The sequence below is a fragment of the Hyperoodon ampullatus genome, assembly GCF_949752795.1.
Source record: "Hyperoodon ampullatus genome assembly, chromosome: 4".
Taxonomy (NCBI): Eukaryota; Metazoa; Chordata; class Mammalia; order Artiodactyla; family Ziphiidae; genus Hyperoodon; species Hyperoodon ampullatus.
The window spans coordinates 75,862,465-75,883,036 of NC_136917.1; the positions used below are offsets into that span (position 1 = coordinate 75,862,465).

A 20,572-nucleotide genomic window follows, 5' to 3' on the forward strand; every position below is an offset into this window, starting at 1 on the left:
TATAGAGGTAGATTAGACCCAGACAGATGGAAGCATCTCTTTTCACTGTATACTCCTGACATTTTTCTGCTCTGGTAGTTTTACTCATGCTGTTATTTCTACCAATTCCATTTCTGTGATTTCTGGGTTCTCAAGTCTCCTCCATTCTACAAAATGCATCATAAATGTCACTTTCATGGGTATGCCACTCCCAGAAATGTTACACACCTTTCACAGGACTGGAATCTAAATTTAGCAGATATGATCAAAGTACTCATAGTCAAAATTATACTTAAAATACCTCAGGAGGGCACCACTTTAGAGAATGAGATCATCTTTCATAAGTCTTCTCCCACTGGAACTCTTGAGCTGAGCATGAGTGTAGGGGTTTCTTGTACCCCTGCCCAATACAGGAGTCACTAGTCACATGTGATTACTGAGCACTTAAAATGAGGCGAGTGGTATAGGTTGAAATGATAATGTCTTGGATATATTTGATTCAATGAAATAAATTATTAAAGTTAATTGTACCACTTCCAGTTTCCAGCCTGGCACAGGAGGAGCTCAGAAGTCACAAATCTGTCCCAACAAGTAAAAATCGGTTAAACTAAAATATCAACAACTCTTCTTAGATTTGTCAGAGAAGTGAGTTCACGGAACGAACCACTGCCTTTCAGATTGGAGAGACAAACAGGCAAATATAGAGAATCACACCTATTTGAATGGAAACCCCTGAGCAGTAACCTTTGCAGGAATCAGCACCGGATAGGAAAACCTAAACTGTAATTGATGAAATGTTGAAGCTCACTGTGGATAAACCTGAGTTAAAAGCTTCGGGGGGAACAGTCACAGGGAGGCCCTCACACTTTGAGTTTGATCTTCCGGACTTGACCAGGTTCTCACAGTGAATATCTGAGAAAAATCTCCTCATGCTTCCAGCAAGGAGAGGGGGAAAAGGAACCATTTTAAAATACTCCAGAGTATTCTGTTCTTACAAGCCCTGTCCTTAGGAGAGATTATTCTACCAGAACCTAACCTACTAGGGTTTTATTAGAATCTAACCTACCTGGAAGGAAGGAAATAGCCAATTCCAGACAGCTCTCGCTTTCCACATATGCGTAAAAGGAAATATCCAACTCCTAGCTCCTTTTAGCCATCCTGTCCCACCTAAAGTAGTGTGTGTGTGTTGGGGGGGTGGTGGTATAGAGAAGTACTGATGAAGTTCACAGTCCAGAAGCACAGGCTTATCAAAAACCTAAGACCTAATCATAGGACTACAGAATGTTTTCCCTACACCCACATCTTACCACTACAATACCAAAGGCCAATTACCCTTTTACTCAGTACATTATGTCCACCTTCCCACAAAAGTTACAAGGCATACTAAAAGGCAAAAACAGTTTAAAGAGACTGAACAAGCATGAGAACCAGAGCCAAATATGGCAAGAATGTTTTAATTATCAAACCAGAAATTTTTAAAAAATATATTATTAATATGCTAAGGGTTTTAATGGAAAAAGTAGTTAATGTGCAAGATAAATGATTTAATAAGAGAGATGGGAATTCTAAGAAAGAACAAAAATGAAATGCTGGAGATCAAAAAACAGAGTGGAGCCATGAAGGATACTTTTAATGGGCTCAATAGTAGGCTGGATATGGCTAAAGAGAGAATCTCTGAGTTTCTGGATGTAACATTAGAAACTTCCAAAACTGAAAAACATATTAATTATCAGTTTTTTTTAAAGTATAAATTCCTGGTTTAGAATGGCTATTATCAAAAAAACAAATGCTGGGAAGGATGTGGAGAAAAGGGAACCCTTGTGTACTGTTGGTAGGAATGTAAAACCTGCATTGGTAAAACCAGTGTGGAAAACAGTATGGAGTTTTCAAAAAAATTAAAAGTAGAATTACTATATGATCCAGCAATCCTATTTCTGGGTATATATCCAAAGGAAATGAAATCACTATCTCAAAGAAATAGTACACCCCCAAAACACTCTCATAGCATTACTCATAATAGCCAAAACATGGCTATCAAGCAAGAAATGGTTAAAGAGTGTGATATAATATTTTATATATATATAAAACTCAAATATTATTCAGGTATAAAAAAGAAGGAAATTCTGCCATTTGCAACAACATGGATGAAGCTTTAGGACACTACTCTAGGTGAAAGAAGTCAGACAAAAATGAATACTGTATGATCTCACTTATAAGTGGAATCTAAAAATGTCAAACTCAGAAACAGAGAGTAGATTGATGGTTACCAGAGGCTGGGATCTAGGGGAAATGTGGAGATTTGGGTCAAAAGGTGAAAACTTCCAGATATATGATGAATAAGTTCTGAGGATCTAATGTATAGCATGGTGACTACAGTTAAAAATATTTTATAATATACTTGAAATTTGCCAAGAGAGATCTTAAAATTTCTCCCCCATTACACAAAACAGGGTAATTATGAGAAGTGATGAAGGTGTTAATTAGCCCTATTTTGGTTACTATTTCACAATATATACTTGTATCAAATCATCATGTATATCTTAAATTTACAAGATAATGTATGTCAATACAAGATAATGTATGTCAATTATATCTCAATAAAGCTGGGTAAAATGTTACATTTAATATTTAAAAAATAAAAAGGTATGTCCAAGATTCAGAACATGGACATCACTAAATCCGGGCAAGAATGTGGAGGAACAAACCTCTCAATACTGTTGGTGGGAATGCAAAATTGTACAATCTCTTTGGAAGACAGTGTGTTAGTTTCTTACAAAACTAAACATACTTTTATCATAAGATTTTTGTGTGTCACTGGATTTTTTAAATACATATATTATTTATATTTTAACAGCCCATATTAAGATTGTATTATTCCACAACAAAACAATAATTTTTGTGTAATAATTGGAGGAAAAAAATTTTGCCACTGTGTTCTGGAAGTCCTTTGTAAAAACTAGTGACCTGTTTGAAAGCAGAACAGTTATAAGTGTAAACATATATACATTTGATATGTTAGTGGGTTGATTAATATTCTTATTAAAATAATATTTTCATTTAATATTTCAGTGTATAAATTAATTGAATTGAACTGCATCTGATAATAGTGAAGTAACTTGTTACAAACACACTTATAATCAAAAACAAGTAGAAAACAGCTACCAAGGGAACTAGGACTTGAGGGCGTTAGAATTCTGGAGAGAACAAAAGCTCACTGAAGTGAGCTTGGCATAGAAGTAAACTATACTTTTCCCACAAGGCATGTGCCAATTCCTAAGTTACATATAGCAGAGAGGCTAAGAAAGCAAGAGGAAAGCATCAACTAGAAGGATTAGAACATGAGATAAGCTTCTGGCAGCCTTATGGGGTTGGAGAACCAAAAGTTGAGTTCAGGGCTACTAATCAACCAGGAATTCTGGGGCAATAATTTCTGAGAGAAGATAAACAAAGAGAGCCTATTGTGTTGCTAAGGCATTCACTGATTTATAAGCAGCTTTGTGGCCAAGAGGCTAAGAAGGTAAGGAGAATGCTGGCTAAGAATGGAACTTTAGGAAGTTTCATGCAGCAGGGTTAACACAAATTAGAAATTAGAGCCTGCCAAGGGAGAGTGACCTCGGCATACACCCAAAACTTCCACATAGGACTCTAGAAATATTACAGCTTAGGAATAAGAAGAGACCTGAACACAGATCTACCCTAACAAAAGACTTGACCCTAACTGCACAAGTTCAATCTCAAGCTAAACTAAAGTAATTTACCTCTACTCTAGCTACATGTCAGAAAGCAACTGGAACTCCATTCTGGTAAGAAATAACATTGTCAAGTGTTTCTAACAATCTCTGCAAAGTTTCATAGACAATGTCTGGTATTCAGTCACAGACTACCAGCTACATAAAGTAAAAAACCAAATGAATGAAAACCAAGGGGAAAAAATAAGATCCAAAGGTGATCCAGGCATTAGAACTCCTTACACATGGATTTTAAAATAATAGTGATTAATATATTTTTAAAAGATGAAAAGACTGAAATTTAACCCAAAAACTAAGTCTATTTTTAAACAGAACTACATGGAAATTAAAAAACTAAAAATATTATACCTAAAGATAACATACTGAAAATTTTGTTAATAGAAGATTAAACACCGTAGAAGAGAGGTGACAAAGACGAGTAAATAAAAAATATTAAGATTGATGCATGGAGAGTAGTAAAGGATAGAAAATATATGATATAGCTGAGAGACATGGGGTAATAAAAATGTCTAACTTGAGACCCAGTAGGAGAGGAGTGGTGGGGGTGGAGAAAGAAGAAATATTTGGAGATACAAGTTAAAACTTTTTTTAAGTGATAAAATATGTAAGTCACAGATATAAAACTCTCTAGAAACAAAGCAGGATAAATATAAAGAAAACAACACCTAGGCACAGCACAGCAAAACTTTTCAAATCCAAATACCACGAGAGAATCTTAAAAACAGCCAGAAAAAAACTTACATCCTACTGTCAAAGGAGCAACAAATAAGACTGACAGTTATTTTTTTCAACAGAAACAATGGAAGCTAGAGACGATTAAATGACATTTTTAAAGTGCTAAAAGAAAATAATTGTCAGCTTAGAATTCTGTATTTAGCAAAATTAGATGATGAAGTAAAGATGTTTTCAGGTAAAAAAATATATATATATATTAGAATTTGTCACTAACAGATTAACACTAAAAGAAATACTTAAAGGAGACTTTTATGCAGAAGGAAAAAAATTGCAGGAAGTAATGAACAGTATATAAAGCACATCCTTGTCTAAAATGATGGTCATAATGATAATGGTAATGGTAATGGTAATGGTGATGATATTGATTTGGGGAATTTAAGGTGTAGAATTATAATAATTCATGTCAACATTAACAAAAAAGGATAGTGTGCTAAAAGGAGACAAAATGGCATATTGTACAGGAAGTGGTAAAAGTACTAATTCGTCTAAGATTTTATTAAGACAAGAATTCAAACTGTAATCTCCTGGGTAATCATTAAAGATGCATTTATTTTACAAAAAAAAGCTAATAAAGGGGAAAAATGGAATGATTAAAAACAACTCAAAGGTAAGAAAGAAAAAAAAAAGAGCACAGAACATTAAGGAATGCAGGGGGAAATTTTTAGATGGTAGATGTATACCCAAATATAAGAGTACTTTGTTCATTTAAGGGCTAAGGTTTCCAATTATTTGGCAGTCCCTGCTAAAGCTGAACATAAGGATATTCTACAAACTAGTAATTATTCTCATAGTCATAGTCACACATAGCCCACAGAAATGTATATATGTACCATTGTCAAAAGACACAAAAAAGAAGCTTTATAACAGCATTATTTGCAATAGCTGAAAACTGGAAACAATCCAAATAGTCATCAACAATGAAATAGATAAACTGTGTATAAAAATCTTAAATGAATTACTATGCTATGCAGATAAAATGAACAAGCCACTGCTAGAGGAATCACACAGCTGAATCTCATAAATAAAATGCTAACTAAAAAAAAAAGACATAAAAGAGTATATAATGTATAATTATACTTACTTCAAAAAAAGAGTTGAAACTAATATAAGGTGTTTAAAATCAGGATAATGGTTAATTTGAGGAGGAAGGAATGGTATTAATGGGGAAAGGTACCAGGAATTTTCTGGTGTACTGGTAATGCTCGTTCTTGATCTGGGTGGTGGTCATGTGGGGATCCCTTTATGAAAATCTGTTGATCCCTTTATGAAAATATATATGATTTATGTTCTTTTCTGAATGATGTTATACTTGAATATATGAATTCATCTTTCAATGTAAATAGGTAATGAGAGGCTCTCAATGTAAAGCCAATTTCAATATGTGGAATTTTAGAAGTTAAATAAAATGAATTTAAAACTTTTAGCCAATATGGGAACCTCCTTATTCCTAAAATATTATTTTCTTACTTGTCATCAAAACAATAAAAAAATTAGTCAGGTCTAGTTTTCTAACATCGATGTTTTCCACCAAAATAAATGTGTAAATAACTTTCTTTTCATCTATTCCTTTAGCAAATATTCATTATGTTTTCTGTGGGAAACTTTAGGGGCTTCACAGAACACAAAAATGTAAACAGCATAATGACACTCCCGTTTATATGAAATGGACGTAAGAGAAAAATGTGCTCCCAGGTTTTCTGTTCCAGTCTAGTTTAATATCTTATCAAACATCTCCTCCAAGGATGATACATCATGTCAGTCTAGGAACTTATATTCAAAGGGGTCAGCAAATTTTATGTTAGCTGTTCTTGAGTTATAAAATCACTTTTGGAGGTATAAAAAAAGTATAAAATTCAAAATTTATTTTCTATATTTTAAATGAATTTACTGAACCAAATCTATTATGTCTTCCTGCTAATAACATTTGAGAAGAAGAAATAAAACAAATTCCTATGGTGAAGAGCTCACATATCAGGAGAACAATCCAGAACATTCTTCATGAACTGCTTGGCCAGATTTCATCTCAAACTTCAGGGGCTGGTTCACATTTGAGTTCAAGACTAGCACCTGGATGACTATTTAATGGCAGCCTGCAGGGTCTCCTGAGAGGTTGGAAGACGTGAGGCTGCACTTCGATTGCACCGTCTTTCACAGCAGATGTTAAATCCAAAACATCCTAGGGAAACATTAAGGTCACTTGTTCCACAGTTGGTAAAGAGAAAAGGTGTACTTTTCATCTCTTAACAGTACCCTCTCCAAAGCTCAAGTTCAACTTTTAACCCTTGCTAAGTATTAAAGTACACCTATATCTGCTTTCAAATCCCTCCAATCATATAATGTGCCTCTTTATAGAGTGAGGAAAGCACTATGGGTTTGTGGAAGAGAAAATGTGCTGGCTTGAAACCTAAAATCTCTTTGAAATTGATTTGAAATGCTTACCAAATGATTCCTGAAGTGAACTCAAATCTGGAAATGGGTATTTATGAAAATTTGAGGATTCATTTAGAAAAGAGGTTCTGTTACATTTAGAAAAGCATATGCTCTCACATCCTACACTATACTCTGCAAAAGTTTTTACATTTCATACCTAAAGTTACTATCTTATTTTCAATAAGTCAATTGAACAACATTGGTTGAAGGCCCATTCTGTGCTGCCTCCTGGCTGTTGTATCATTTAAGAAGCTCACAAAATTTGTGGAAGTTATAAAACAATAAAGGCATTAAAGCATCTTAATATCAGTACAATCAATATAGAACCAAATGCTAGACAATAATCACCAAGGGAACCTTGGTTAAGGTAAATTCTTGGCAAGATAAAGAGAACACCAAAAGATCAAAAAATAAAAACATATCTGTAGTATTTGGGAGATAGTGATATAAAAGGCTGTTGGGAGTGAAAGTTATATGTTTGGGAACTAAGTTGTAAAGTATAATGAAAGCGTTAAGGTACAAGGGATGGCAAACCTTGAATGCCGGAATAAACATCATGGACTCACTCTGCACTCATTCCTTTGGACAAGGCTGGCAGCAAAGTACTACACAGACTAACAAGAGATGAAAGAAGCTGAAAATGGATGAGCCAGCTGGAGTTGTTGAGTTGATTCAGGCATGCAGTCTAGAATACTATTAATAAGAATGAAGAATAGAGACCTGTGGAAACTTTAAGACAAACTGCACAGCAGCTGAAAGGAAAGACAGGGATCACAGCCAAATTTACTAAAAATGTATAATTGCCCTTCATTTCTGTTCAATAATATGAATATAATTCATAATATCATAAAGGGTAATTTTTAATTCTAATGACTAATTCAAAGCATTTAACTGAGAAGACTTAGTTGTTCATGTAATTCTGTCTCTATGACTGGACATTCTAAATTACACAGATCAATAGGAAATCTCAACAGTGATAAGAAAGCAGAGAGAAACTAAATGTCTTAACTTCAGTTCTTTCACAGAGATAAATAATTTTTAAAGGCATACATTGAAATTTTAGAATGTTCTGATGATAAACAATAATAAACAATAGCAAATAATATTTATGCTGTACTTACCATGTGTCTATCACATGTTAAGCATTTGCATAAATCATTTCATGTATTCTTCGAAAAATTCATTTGGGATAAAATCTGTAATTATCTCCATATTATAGGATACAAAATTGACACTAAGAGAGGAAACTACCATAGGCATAGAGTTACTAAGTGGCAAAATCTGAAGAGACAGAAATGGGTCTGCCTATTGACAAACTCTGCCCTTAACTACAGACATGGTCCTAAAACAATCTTTTGTTGCACTCCTTGCTTGGTAGACTTCAAAGACCACATGACAGGATTTAAGATACCTGAGTATTAAACTCTGGTCTCTACTACTGTTTCTATGACTTTGGGCAAGTCAGTTCATCTTGATGGCTCACAATCTCCCCGTATATAAAATGAGGAGATTGGGGGAACTCAGATTCCTTTAAGCAATAAAATTATATGATTAAATGATATTTACCACATAATTAAGTTTTCAGAACTGCAAAGATTTATAAATTGTTCTTATTCTAATTTTGGTATTCAGATCAATAATGATTCCTTGTTTCCATTTAGTCAGAGAGTTAAGGATACTTGCTGCTTGATGGCAACCTCAATTTTAATTACTCAGCTTTGTAGTTGTAGAAAAGTACTTATTTGTTTTTGAAGCATATTATTTTGCCTTGCTCATTCTGCCTGTTGTATTTTTATTCTGGATGGCATGATAGGAGAGCTTAGCATCTTTACTTCAGCATTAATACTCAATCATGAGTTATCAGTGAAGCTTCTGATATTACAACAGTAAACCCATTTAGTGCATAAATACATTTAGAAAGAACACATTTAGCCTGGATTACACTTGCACTCTACAATTAAGATCCAATCCCTTCCAGAAAATTGTAACTATGAGAAAAGTGCATGGCGAGGTTGGAAAAAGAGTTTAAATTATGGTTTTTAATTTTAAAATCACAGATATGCATACCTACACATATATAAAAGATATTTTTGCTACTCCACTTCTGGTAGTAATCTGAGTCACAACTTGCACTTGTTTGAGTTTGGCAGTAACTGTTTTCTTAAAATGTTAAGCATAAGCTCTCTGGATATATTCCAAAAGCTAATAGCAAATATACTTAGATAAATTAATGCATAAATAAATTACTAAGATTAAAGCAAATCTCATGGGATTCTGTTAGTTATAATAAAAGAATATATTTTACATGTACTGATTTTTCTTTTAAGAAGAAAACAAATGAAACAACAAAAAAACATACATCTGGTTCAGGTTTTTCCAAAATATCAGGGATAACAATATTTGATTCTTTCCAAAATATGAGTATCCAACTGGTCTCATTATGATACCCCACAACACTTGTATATCTTCTTCTATTACATATAAGTTGATAGAAAGAATTTTTTTAATCTTCTTTGAAACATGGGAAGCAAAGTGACATCAAGTTGAACATACATATTTCACTGGCACTAATTCAACTCTGTGTGTTTCAAAAAGTTACTAGCAAGCTAAAAATATCAATTTCAATAGTTGGAACAACTCATCTCTCTTTACCTAAGCTTAGGCATGAGAGGGGGGAGACAAATTTTCTGTTTTTCCTGAGTCTTCATACCACTGTGCATCTCAGTAGGAGCACCTCACTGGGTTTAATGTATTGTGCGTGTATAAAGGTATATATTGTACAACATGTGTTCAAATAGTAGCCTAATGACTTCAACATAGTGTCAACCAAAACAAAGAAACAAACACAGCAATCTGATCCTGTGGTGAAGAAATAACTGGCTTTGTTGGAGTCACTAAAACTCTTTGTAACTCCAACGCAGCGCTCTCCCAAGGAGGTTTCAGTGGTAAGCTTGCTAATATGCCATTTTTTGTTTTTGTCTACTGGACTTTAGAACAAAATTTGTACTAATGTGTAACTCACCTAGATTGTGTTCTTCAATTAGGCATGCATTTCAATTGCCACTTTATATAGCAATCTGAGCACACATTGCTGTTGATTTTTTTCCCCATTCTTTGCTACAATCCCACACAACTAAAATAATCTTTCTGATAAATTCTGAAGATAATATGTGTAGATCTGAAGACATGAATTTTCCAGGATACGGGTGCCAGATTATCTAGTCCATTTGGATGGAGGAATATGAAATGTGGATTAGATCCTGAGGTGAAGACTACAGACTCTGTGGTTGCCTGTGAATTCCCAGCCTGTGAGTGCCAGAGCACATCTTATGTGTACAGAAAATTAAAGAACTAGTCTCTCTCCTGCATTCAGTCCTTTGGAAGGCTTTGGGGAGACCTACTGGGTGTCAGGAGCTCTGATGGGCAAAATTTCCACCAGATCAAGTGGTTGAGAAAGAGTGGACTCTCCTCTTGCTTTCACCCAGAGACCCGGACAACAAAGATCTCCGTGTCTCTCCACCACTTTCAAAACCAACCCACCCCTAGCCTTTGCTTCTATGTAACTTAAAATTAACCAAATGGACATCAAGACTCTTCCAAATAACTCATGACTGAAGATGAAATCAAAACAAACTGTAGATTACTTAAAATTAACACAAATAAACCTATTTCATATCAAAACATAAGAACACTTTGCCCTATGTATTTATTAAGAACTTTGTTCTATGTATTTATTAAGAACTTTGGAACTCAGCAACTGGAGCCAAGGGGTACCTCTAAAGACAAGCATCCAGAGTGAGTTCAAAGGTGAAGATTTTCATAGTCCTGAATCTGGAACATTTTAACCCCTCTTGGACTCCAAAGGAATTCTAGAACAAAGTTTGCTCTCTCTAGAGATGCTGACCAAAAGAGCTTTGAACATGGGGATACCAGGCAAAGCTGATGGAGAAGATGGAGTGCACTATGGAAGAAGATTAGGTCTCTGCATATCGAATGGTAGTCAACAAACAAGACAAGAAAAATAAATTACATATAATATGTTATATATTATAATACATATGTGAATTTTACATTTTATATTTTTTACTAACATGGCTAGAGCATCAACATGCTAAATAATATTTCAATACAGTCATCTTTGGCATTTTGCTGACTTTTAGTCATATAAAATTAGGCTTTACATATAGTTTTCATTTTGTCAGTATAAAGGTATTTTTGTTGAGAGAGAATATAACTTTTTAATTTAGCAATTTATTAGCTAGATCTGTAATTTTTAAATATTTGATTTTGAAATGTGGGCCTCTGTTTGTATTTTTGTAGTAGGTCTTACAAATATGAGTGGCAGGCTTGTTTTTCTTATGTTATTTTTCAATCAAAATTTATTCAGAGAAAAGAAAAATACATGTGCTTTACACATGTATTTAAACTGAAGTAAGAACTTTTTTGACCCAGCACCATTACCAGAACACAACTCAGGATATAAAGCCAGTAACAGATATAATAATGAAAAGAGTAGAAATCTGAACTTCATCTTTATTTTTATTTAAATGTCTATTTTTAGAGTTTGTTCATATTGATGAGCTTTATCCTATAGTTATGAATGCAGGAGGAATATTTTTAACTTAAACATGTATTTCTTCAAAAGAGAATTTATATGAATGAAACAATATTGGCAAATGGGCTTTTATTCAATATAGATTTCTAAAATGAGATAGTAATGTTATGTATTACTCATAAAAACAATTTTACATCTACAAATAGTGTTTAAAGAAGTTGTTGTTATAATTGCACAGTAATTTTACTGTAACTGTGATATTGGTAATTTTTTAGGAAGCTGAAGGCACACTATAAAACTGTGTAATGCCCTCTGTGAAAATGTGTGTGGTAGATACCCCTGCTATATAATTAAATGTGTTCATAAAAATAAAATCATAAAAACCTTCCTCTCCTTTAAAATCAGAACAGGCCCATATGCCAGAAGTGCAATGCTTTTCTAAGCCACATATGGAAATAACATCTGACCCACAAATTGTTTAACATTTCTTAAGACATCAGAAATTGCCTATGGTAAGGAGTTCAGTACACCAGCACCCATATCCACAGAGAACATTTCAAAAGGTGTAGTGACCAAGCAAATATTATATATGTTCAACAATTCTACTCCTAGAAATTTCAACTAAACTCATAATTTAAGGAGGAGACAAATTCAAATCAATTTGTGTATAATTCAACTATTAATGGATATATTAAAAAAAAAGACTTTGGTTTCTTTTCATCATCACTCACTTGGGAAGTTAGAATGTGGCTCAGAATTAAGTGACATGATGAATATCAAATGTTAGTTCAGGAATTTGCCTAATCACAGACTCCTTTGTGGAACACAAATATCACCTTAGGATTTTGCCCATAATTGGATGGCAATTTTTTAATAGCTACTTCATTAAAAATACTCTTTTCTTTAACATGTTTTAGTCAAACTGGAAACTGCATTGTTCCACTATCTAACTGTAGTATCTCCGTAATAGCATAATGTCGAGAGAATACAGCACACCTGGTGCACCTAAACAATAACTTTCTGTTTTTGTATTTATAGAGAGAAAGTCTCTTCAGTAGCTCCTTGCTGAAAAACAATTTGCAAGATAAATAATGGTTACTTGTTTTGGGAGAGATGGCTTTCCAGCAATACATTTATATGAAATTCTAGAAAATGAATGTGACCAATTTATAATTATATACATATAGCAATTGGAAAGAACTATGAGTAAAGCCACATACAGGGACATATCTCATATTGAAATAGTGAAAAGCAACATGAAGCACAATGTGAACACCTCATACTTCTGGAGAAGGTGATTCAATTTGAATTAACTTTTAATATCTAAAAAGTGTTTGTTCTCTTCCCAACCAGTTTCCTAGAGGCTGCAAAACCGTGAGTGCTATGCTCGTGTAAATGTGCACAGAGTTCATTCTGTCTTCACTAAGTTCATTCTTATATTCCTGTAAATTGCTGGTAGTGTCTTTATTCTTGGTATATTTTAGTTAAGGGAATAACATATAGTTAGAGTTTTATGTGTGCCATTGTTGCAGGTTATATAGCACACAAAAAAAAGACAGTGAATATACTTGGATACTTGGATATAAGTGAACAAATATTTAAACACAGAATGAAAACATCCTTGATTTGAATCTATTTTTTAATGTAACAGAAATAAAATGGACAAATATCACATACAAATGATAGCTCAGGCCACACTCATGATTCTGCCTGAGAAGAGCCTGTGCCTCTGGCACGAAAGATGCATCTACACAGTGAAAAGGCTCGTGGCTGTTAGATTAATACTCTTGCCACAGATAACCTGCAAGACCCAGGAAGAGACTGAAGCCAGGACAGGACACCACAGTCAATCCTGTGAGCCTTTCTGTGAGAGGAAAATATTGGCAAGAATTATAGAAATTGTTCAAAAATAACTGGGGTTGATAGAAAAAGAAAACTGAGTGAGCTGAGACAATGTAGTATGGTTGAAAGGAAGTATTTGTATGGGGTGTGGAGCATGTATGTGTGTGTTTGGGTCTGTGTCTCTGTTTATGGGCATGGTATGTGAGTCTGTCAGATGTGTATTTTCTGTGAATTTTCTACCTTACTGTTAAATACCTATTGGGAATATGTGGCCATGATGCTTTCGGTAATACCAAATTAGTCTTAATGTTTAAGCACATATATTTGAAGTCATTCATTATGACTACATGCTACCTGGAAATGAATTTCTTTCAAAAGTATTTATAAAGAAAAGATAAATTTTCTTATTTCACTGCATCTGCTGAGATTTTCTCTACTGTAGTCAACAAAATCACATATGCTTTCTTCAAACATCTGGAACAATTTTTTTTCCTTTCAATTTGTTCCATTTCAATTAAAAAAATACTAAACTAAAAGTACTGTATTCAGGATTTTCTCTTTTAGGGTTGGCATTTTCTTAGAATGGACATGAATATTCTTCAATTAAAGTTCATGCAATTAAAGTATGTGCAAAAAAAGACCTGAATCAATTCATTTCCAAAGTGGGACTAAAGGAAGAAAAGGAAATAGAATTTTGTGTGGTTATGCAATTTGGAAGGCAGGAACTGGATCAGAGTAGCCTAACAGAGAAAGAGGTCAGAAAGGCATTCTGGGAAGAAATGTAGAGAGACCATGTTGCTGGGCACTGTGTAGAAACTGAGCTAACATAAGGAAGTGCCTTGGGACAGCAGAGGCAGAAAGGAATACAGGAAAAGTAAAATGTCTCATACAATTTTTAAGTTAATATATAAGTTTCTCCCCCATTTCCTCTGTGAAACGAGTAACACTTACACACCACTCCAATGTTTTTAGAGTGAACTCACTGGGGGAAACTTAAACTGGTCCTAAATTTGAAATATAAGTTTGTAGAGGATGAAAGGCAGAAAAAGGACAGCAAATAGCAAATATCTAGAATACATATGTTCTACAATGTTCTTTCCAGGTTTATTGAGGTATAATTGACTTAAAATATTATGTAAGTTTAAGGTATACAATGAGATGATTCATATACATATATATAAATATATATATATTTATACATATATAGCAAAATGTTACCACAATAAGGTTAGTTAGCACACCCTTCAACTCACAAGACTTCCATTTTGTGATTGCAATTGTTATGGTGAGAACATTTAACTTCAACTCTCATAGCAACTTTCAAAGATGTTACCAGAAAACTACTACAGCTCATCAATGAATTTGGTAAAGTTGTAGGATACAAAATTAATAAAGAAATCTCTTGCATCCCCATACACTAATAACAAAAGATCAGAAAGAGTAATTAAGGAAACAATCCCAGTAACCATTGTATCAAAAAGAATAAAATACCTAGGAATAAACTTACCTAAGGAGGCAAAAGACCTGTACTCAAAAAAGTATAAGATACTGATGAGAGAAATCAAAGATGACACAAACAGATGGAGAGAAATACCATGTTCTTGGATTAGAAGAATCAATATTGTCAAAATGACTATACTACCAAAAGCAATCTACAGATTCAATATAATCCCTATCAAATTACCAATGACATTTTTCATAGAACTAGAAAAAATAATTTAAAAATTTGTATGGAAACACAAAAGAACCTGAATAGCCAAAGCAATCTTGAGAAAGAAAAATGGAGCTGGAGGAGTCAGGCACCCTAGCTTCAGACTATACTATAAAACTACAATCATCAAAACAGTATGGTACTGGCACAAAAAGAGACATATAAATCAATGGACCAGGATAGAAAGCCCAGAAATAAAACCATGAACTTATGGTCAATTAATCGATGAAAAAAGAGGCAAGAATATACAATGGAGAAAAGATAGTCTCTTCAATAAGTGGTGCTGGGAAAACTGTACAGCTATATGTAAAAGAATGAAATTAGAACACTCCCTGACACCATACACAAAAATAAACTCAAAATGGATTAAAGCCCTAAATGAAAGACCAGATACTATAAAACTCCTAGAGGAAAACACAGAACACTCTTTGACATAAATCACAGCAATAATTTTTTGGATCCCTCTCCTAGAGTAATGGAAACAAAAACAAAAATAAACAAATGGGACCAAATTAAACTTAAAAGCTTTTCCACAACAAAGGAAACCATAAACAAAACAAAAAGACAACCCACAGAATGGGAGAAAGTATTTGCAAATGATGCTACTGATAAGGGATTAATTTTCAAAATATACAAACAGTTCATACAGCTTAATAAAATTTTTAAAAAATCAAAAAATTGGCAGAAGACCTAAATAGACAAAGAAGACATACAGATGGCCAACAGGCACATGAAAAGATGCTCAATGTCACTAATTATTAGAGAAATGCAAACTTCTTTATTCATTTTATCTATAGATGTACACCTTAGGTTGTTTCCATCTCTTGGCTATTGTAAATAATGCTGCTATGAATATGGGAGGAAAGATATCTTTTGAGTTAGAGTTTTTATTTTCTTCATATATATTCTCAGAAGTGGAATTGCTGGATAATATGACAATTCTATTTTTAATTTTTTGAGGATCATCCATATTGTTTTGCAGTGGCTATACCAATCTACAATCCCACCAAACCCTTTTCTCCTCATCCATACCAGCACTTGTTATCTCTTTTCTTTTTTATGATGGCCATTCTAAGAAGTGTGAGGTGATGCCCTATTGTGGTTTTAATATGCATTTCCTTACTTACTAGTAATGTTGTGCATTTTTCCACGTGCCTGTTGGCCTTTCTTATATCTTCTTTGGAGAAATGTCTATTCAGGTTCTTTGCCCATTTTTTAATTGTTTGGTTTATTTGCTACTGATTTGTATGAGTTCTTTATATATTTGGGGTATTATTCTCTAATCAGATATATGGTTTACATATATTTTTTTTCCCATTCCATAGGTTGTCTTTTCACTTTGTTGATGATTTCCTGTGCAGAAGCTTTCCAGTTTGATGCAGTCTCACTTGTTTATTTTTGATTTTGTTGCTTATGCTTTAAGTATCACATTCAAAAACATACTGTGAAGACCCATGTCAATGAGCTTTACTCCTATATTTTCTTCTAAAAGTTTTATGGCTTCAGGTCTTACATTAAAGTCTTTAATCCATTTCAAGTTAATTTTTGTGAGTGGTGTAAGATATGGGTCCAGTTTCACTCTTTTATATATGAGTATCCAATTATCCCAGCAACATTTATTGAAAAAATTGTCTTTTTGTTGTTTGTGTATAGAAATGCTACTGATTTTTGTATGTTATTTTGTATCCTGAAAATCCACTGAATTCATTGATTAGATCTAACAGTTTTTTGGTTGAGTCTTTAGGATTTTTTATCTATAAAATCATGCCATCTGCAAATAGAGACAATTCTATTTCTTCCTTTCCAATTCTGATGCTATTATTTTTTATTTTTTTCTTGCCTGATTGCTTTAGCTAGGACTTCCAATATTATGTTGAATAAGAGTGGTGAGAGTGGTTTCCCTACCTTAGGGAAAAAGTTTTCAACCTTTCACCACTGAGTATGACATTAACTGTGGGCTTGTTACAGACAGCTTTTATCATGTTAAGATATGTCCCTTCTATGCCTAACTTGTTAAGAGTTTTTATTGTGACTGGATGTTGAATTTTGTCAAATGCTTTCCCTGGATCTATTAAGATGATCATATAATTTTTGTATCAAGTTCATTATCAGGTCAGAGGATATGGGACATAGACATAGAATGAGATCATTTGTAGTATTTACTCCACATAAAAATATCAGCTGGAGAATGGATAAATACCTTGTGGTATAGTCATATGCTACAACAATATACAGTATTGATATAAATAAATCATGCCTTAACATCAAATTGGATGAATCTCAGAATGGTGGGAGAAAAAAAGCAAGTTAGAAGATACAATATGGGCAGTGTGCAGCCGCGCTGGCTTGAGGGAGTCTGCGGCGGTCGAGCTGGAGACACGTCCCCCCCCCCGCCTAGAGCTGCGATGAGCACCCCAGCCGTGCCCCAGGACCTGCAGCTGCCCCCCGAGTCAGAGGGCCCAGTCTGCATTCAGAGAGCAAAGAAGACAAAAACTCAAGGAGCATCTGTTAAAAAGAAAAACTTTTTGCATACAAACAGGAAAATCAGATATTATCCAGTGGTAGAGACCAAAGAGTGAAGACATCTGAAGGCCAGATCGAAGAAGAGACAAAAGTTCTGAAACTTAAGGCAAAAATGGTTGATAAAAAGAATGTCGGTAGACTTACAGGGATCAAGAATAATATAACAATGGAAAAAAACTGTATTCCTTTAAAACCTTCTAATGAATTAACCAATTTAACTACAGCAATTGGTACACCTAATTTTGAGGATAATAATCAAACTCTGCCGTTGTTACCAATTAAAGATGACCCCCAAAGTCAACATATGTTAAGCCAAGCATTGCACCTTAAAAACAACAGTAAAAAGAAACAAATGACTACAGAAAAACCAAAGCAAGGTGCTAACATGCCCAAACGCCCAAGAAACCTGTGCTTGGATCTTACCATAGCCAAATTGTTCAGTCTAAGATTAATTCCTTTAGAAAACCTCTACAAGTCAAAGATGAGAGTTCTGCAACAATGAAGAAACTTTCAGCTACTGTCTCTAAAGCCACAAAGTCTCAGCCTGTAGATGCCAGCAGTGTACCAGTGAAAAGTGATAGAGCCTCACATATGACGACTGCCACTAAATTTGTGAGCACTACATCTCAGAGCAGTCAACTTGTACGTCCTTCTATTAGCAGTCACCACAGTAATAACCAGGATGCCATGAAACAAGGCATCAGTCTGCCAGCATTACAGTTCGGAAAGGGCCTCAAGAGAAAGAATTATTACAGTTAAATACACTTTCGTCTATTATCAAAACCAGTTCTTCTCAGGACATAAAAAGAAATAAGACACTATCAAGAAGCATGACAACTGAAATGGTAGCCAGACCTGCTTTTTCTTCTAATACTAAACTGATAGAAAAGTCAAAAAGCATTGACCACCACAGACATACCATGGTGAAAGCAGCTATTGATAGGAGATGGACTCAGCCCAGAGAAACTGCAGAGGAGAGAAAGGCTCATCTGAGTGAGTGGAAAGCTGGCAAAGGAAGAGTAATGAAAAGGCCTCTGGGCTCAGTGGTTACCCAGCCTGAGCCCAAAGCACAAAATGAAAAACTAGTTGGGTCCTTCTGGACTACCATGGCAGAAGAAGATGAACAATGACTGTTTACTAAAAAAGTAAACAAGACATTTTCTGAATGCCTACACCTGATTAATGAGGGATGTCCAAAAGAAGAAGTACTGGTTACACTGAATGACCTGATTAAAAATATTCTAGGGCTTCCCTGGTGGCGCAGTGGTTGAGAGTCCACCTGCCGATGCAGGGGACATGGGTTCGTGCCCCAGTCTGGGAAGATCCCACATGTCACGGAGCGGCTGGGCCCATGAGCCATGGCCGCTGAGCCTGCACGTCCGGAGCCCATGCTCCACAACGGGAGAGGCCACAATAGTGAGAGGCCCACATACAGCAAAAAAAAAAAAAAAAAAAAAAAAAAAAAAAAATATATATATATATATATATATACACACACACACATATATATTCCAGATGCCAAAAACCTTGTTAAATATTGGATATGCCTTGCACATATTGAACCACTTACAAGTTTATTGAAAATATTTTCACAATCTATGAGAAGGCCATTCTGGCAGGAGCTCAGCCTACTGAAGAGATGTGACATGCAATTGTTGACATTCTGACAATGAAGAGTCAAGAAAAAGTTAAATTTGGAGAAAATATTGAGGAGGCTTGTGCAACCAAGGAACAAATCCAAGAAGCCACCATTGATGATATAAGTGCTAATCTGGGGTCAGAAAAACCAGAAACAGAAAATAAGCATCCTAGGAATGTGGTATTTCAAGGTTGTGAAAAAGAGCAAGACAACAAAACAAAAGATCCAACCAGTGATATTAAAACCCCCAATACAGAAACTAGGGCGGGTTGCTTAATTAAATATAATGTGTCTACTACTCCATACTTGCAAAGTGTGAAAAAGAAGATGCAGTTTAAAGACGTTAAACTGTTAGACGTTCTTGACGTCTTCAAGAGAAGACTTCTAAATTGCCAGATACGTTAAAAGACCATTATCCTTGTATGTCTTCACTGGAACAGTTAACAGAGTTGAGAAGTGAAACTGACGCTTTGTGTGCCACATGTACTCAGAGACTGACACTACAGAAGAGAAGTGAAGCTCTGATAGGAATGGGGTTGTATTATTCCGAGGGCATTTGGTTGGTTGGTTTGTTGTGGCTTTGCATGTCCCTTAGGTCAGGAGTTGCCAAGTACCTAAGTATTCACAGCAGTCAGCACTCTTACTCATGTCCACTCTAAAGCAGGTGTTGCCTTCTGTACGTCGGAAAGCTAATCCTACCTTGTCAATCTCAATAGACTGACTTTTTCTCTAACACAGGTAAATTTTGTGAAGACAGAGTTAGCTTGCTTTGTTACCCAATTCTAGTAGCCCAGACTGCTGTGGTCTCCTGTGTCCCTGGGACTCTGCCCCTGGTTCTTACTTGTCACTCTCCAGCAAAGCCAGTGAGTCTGCATCTGTGGTCTCTTGGCCTCTCTTTTATTGTAGCCGAGGTCCCCAAGAGGGGTAGTTAACTAAATACTCCATTTCTAAGAGAAGATACTTTGTTGGAAGAAAGAAAATGTGCCAAACCTAGTGGGCATTCAGAACTTTAAATCTGAGTTCCTTTCTTTAGTTCCTTTTCTAACTTGACCATCTAAAATATTAAAAATTTTAACTTCCATTGCTTCATTTGATATAGTTTATAGACTAATAGAAGGGATTTAGAGAAGGAATATATAATATTTCATAAATCTCATCCTAGTTTAGGTAGTATTTCTAAAATAACTAATACTTAAAATTGATTTCTTCCTTGTAACATAAAAACTTCATCATGTTTCCTAAAACATGATAGTCATACACAGTAAGTAGGTTTCTGTTCCCCACAATAAATACCACCAGTAAAATTGTTTTGTTAAGTCTCTGAACTAATACTTAAATGGCATACATCCTTTACCAACTCTACAGTTTCAAGTAAGGATTTAGTCGTTGTAAAAGATTAGATAGTTTTA

General features: G+C 34.6%; 1 pseudogene across 1 annotated transcript; it reads left to right on the top strand.

The window, feature by feature from the left end:
• Window positions 1-17,406: 17,406 nt before the first annotated feature.
• LOC307052368 (cytoskeleton-associated protein 2-like) lies at window positions 17,407-19,680 on the top strand (annotated as a pseudogene). The gene is made up of 2 exons: window positions 17,407-18,787; window positions 19,040-19,680. The product of its transcript is annotated as a cytoskeleton-associated protein 2-like (transcript).
• Window positions 19,681-20,572: the final 892 nt, after the last annotated feature.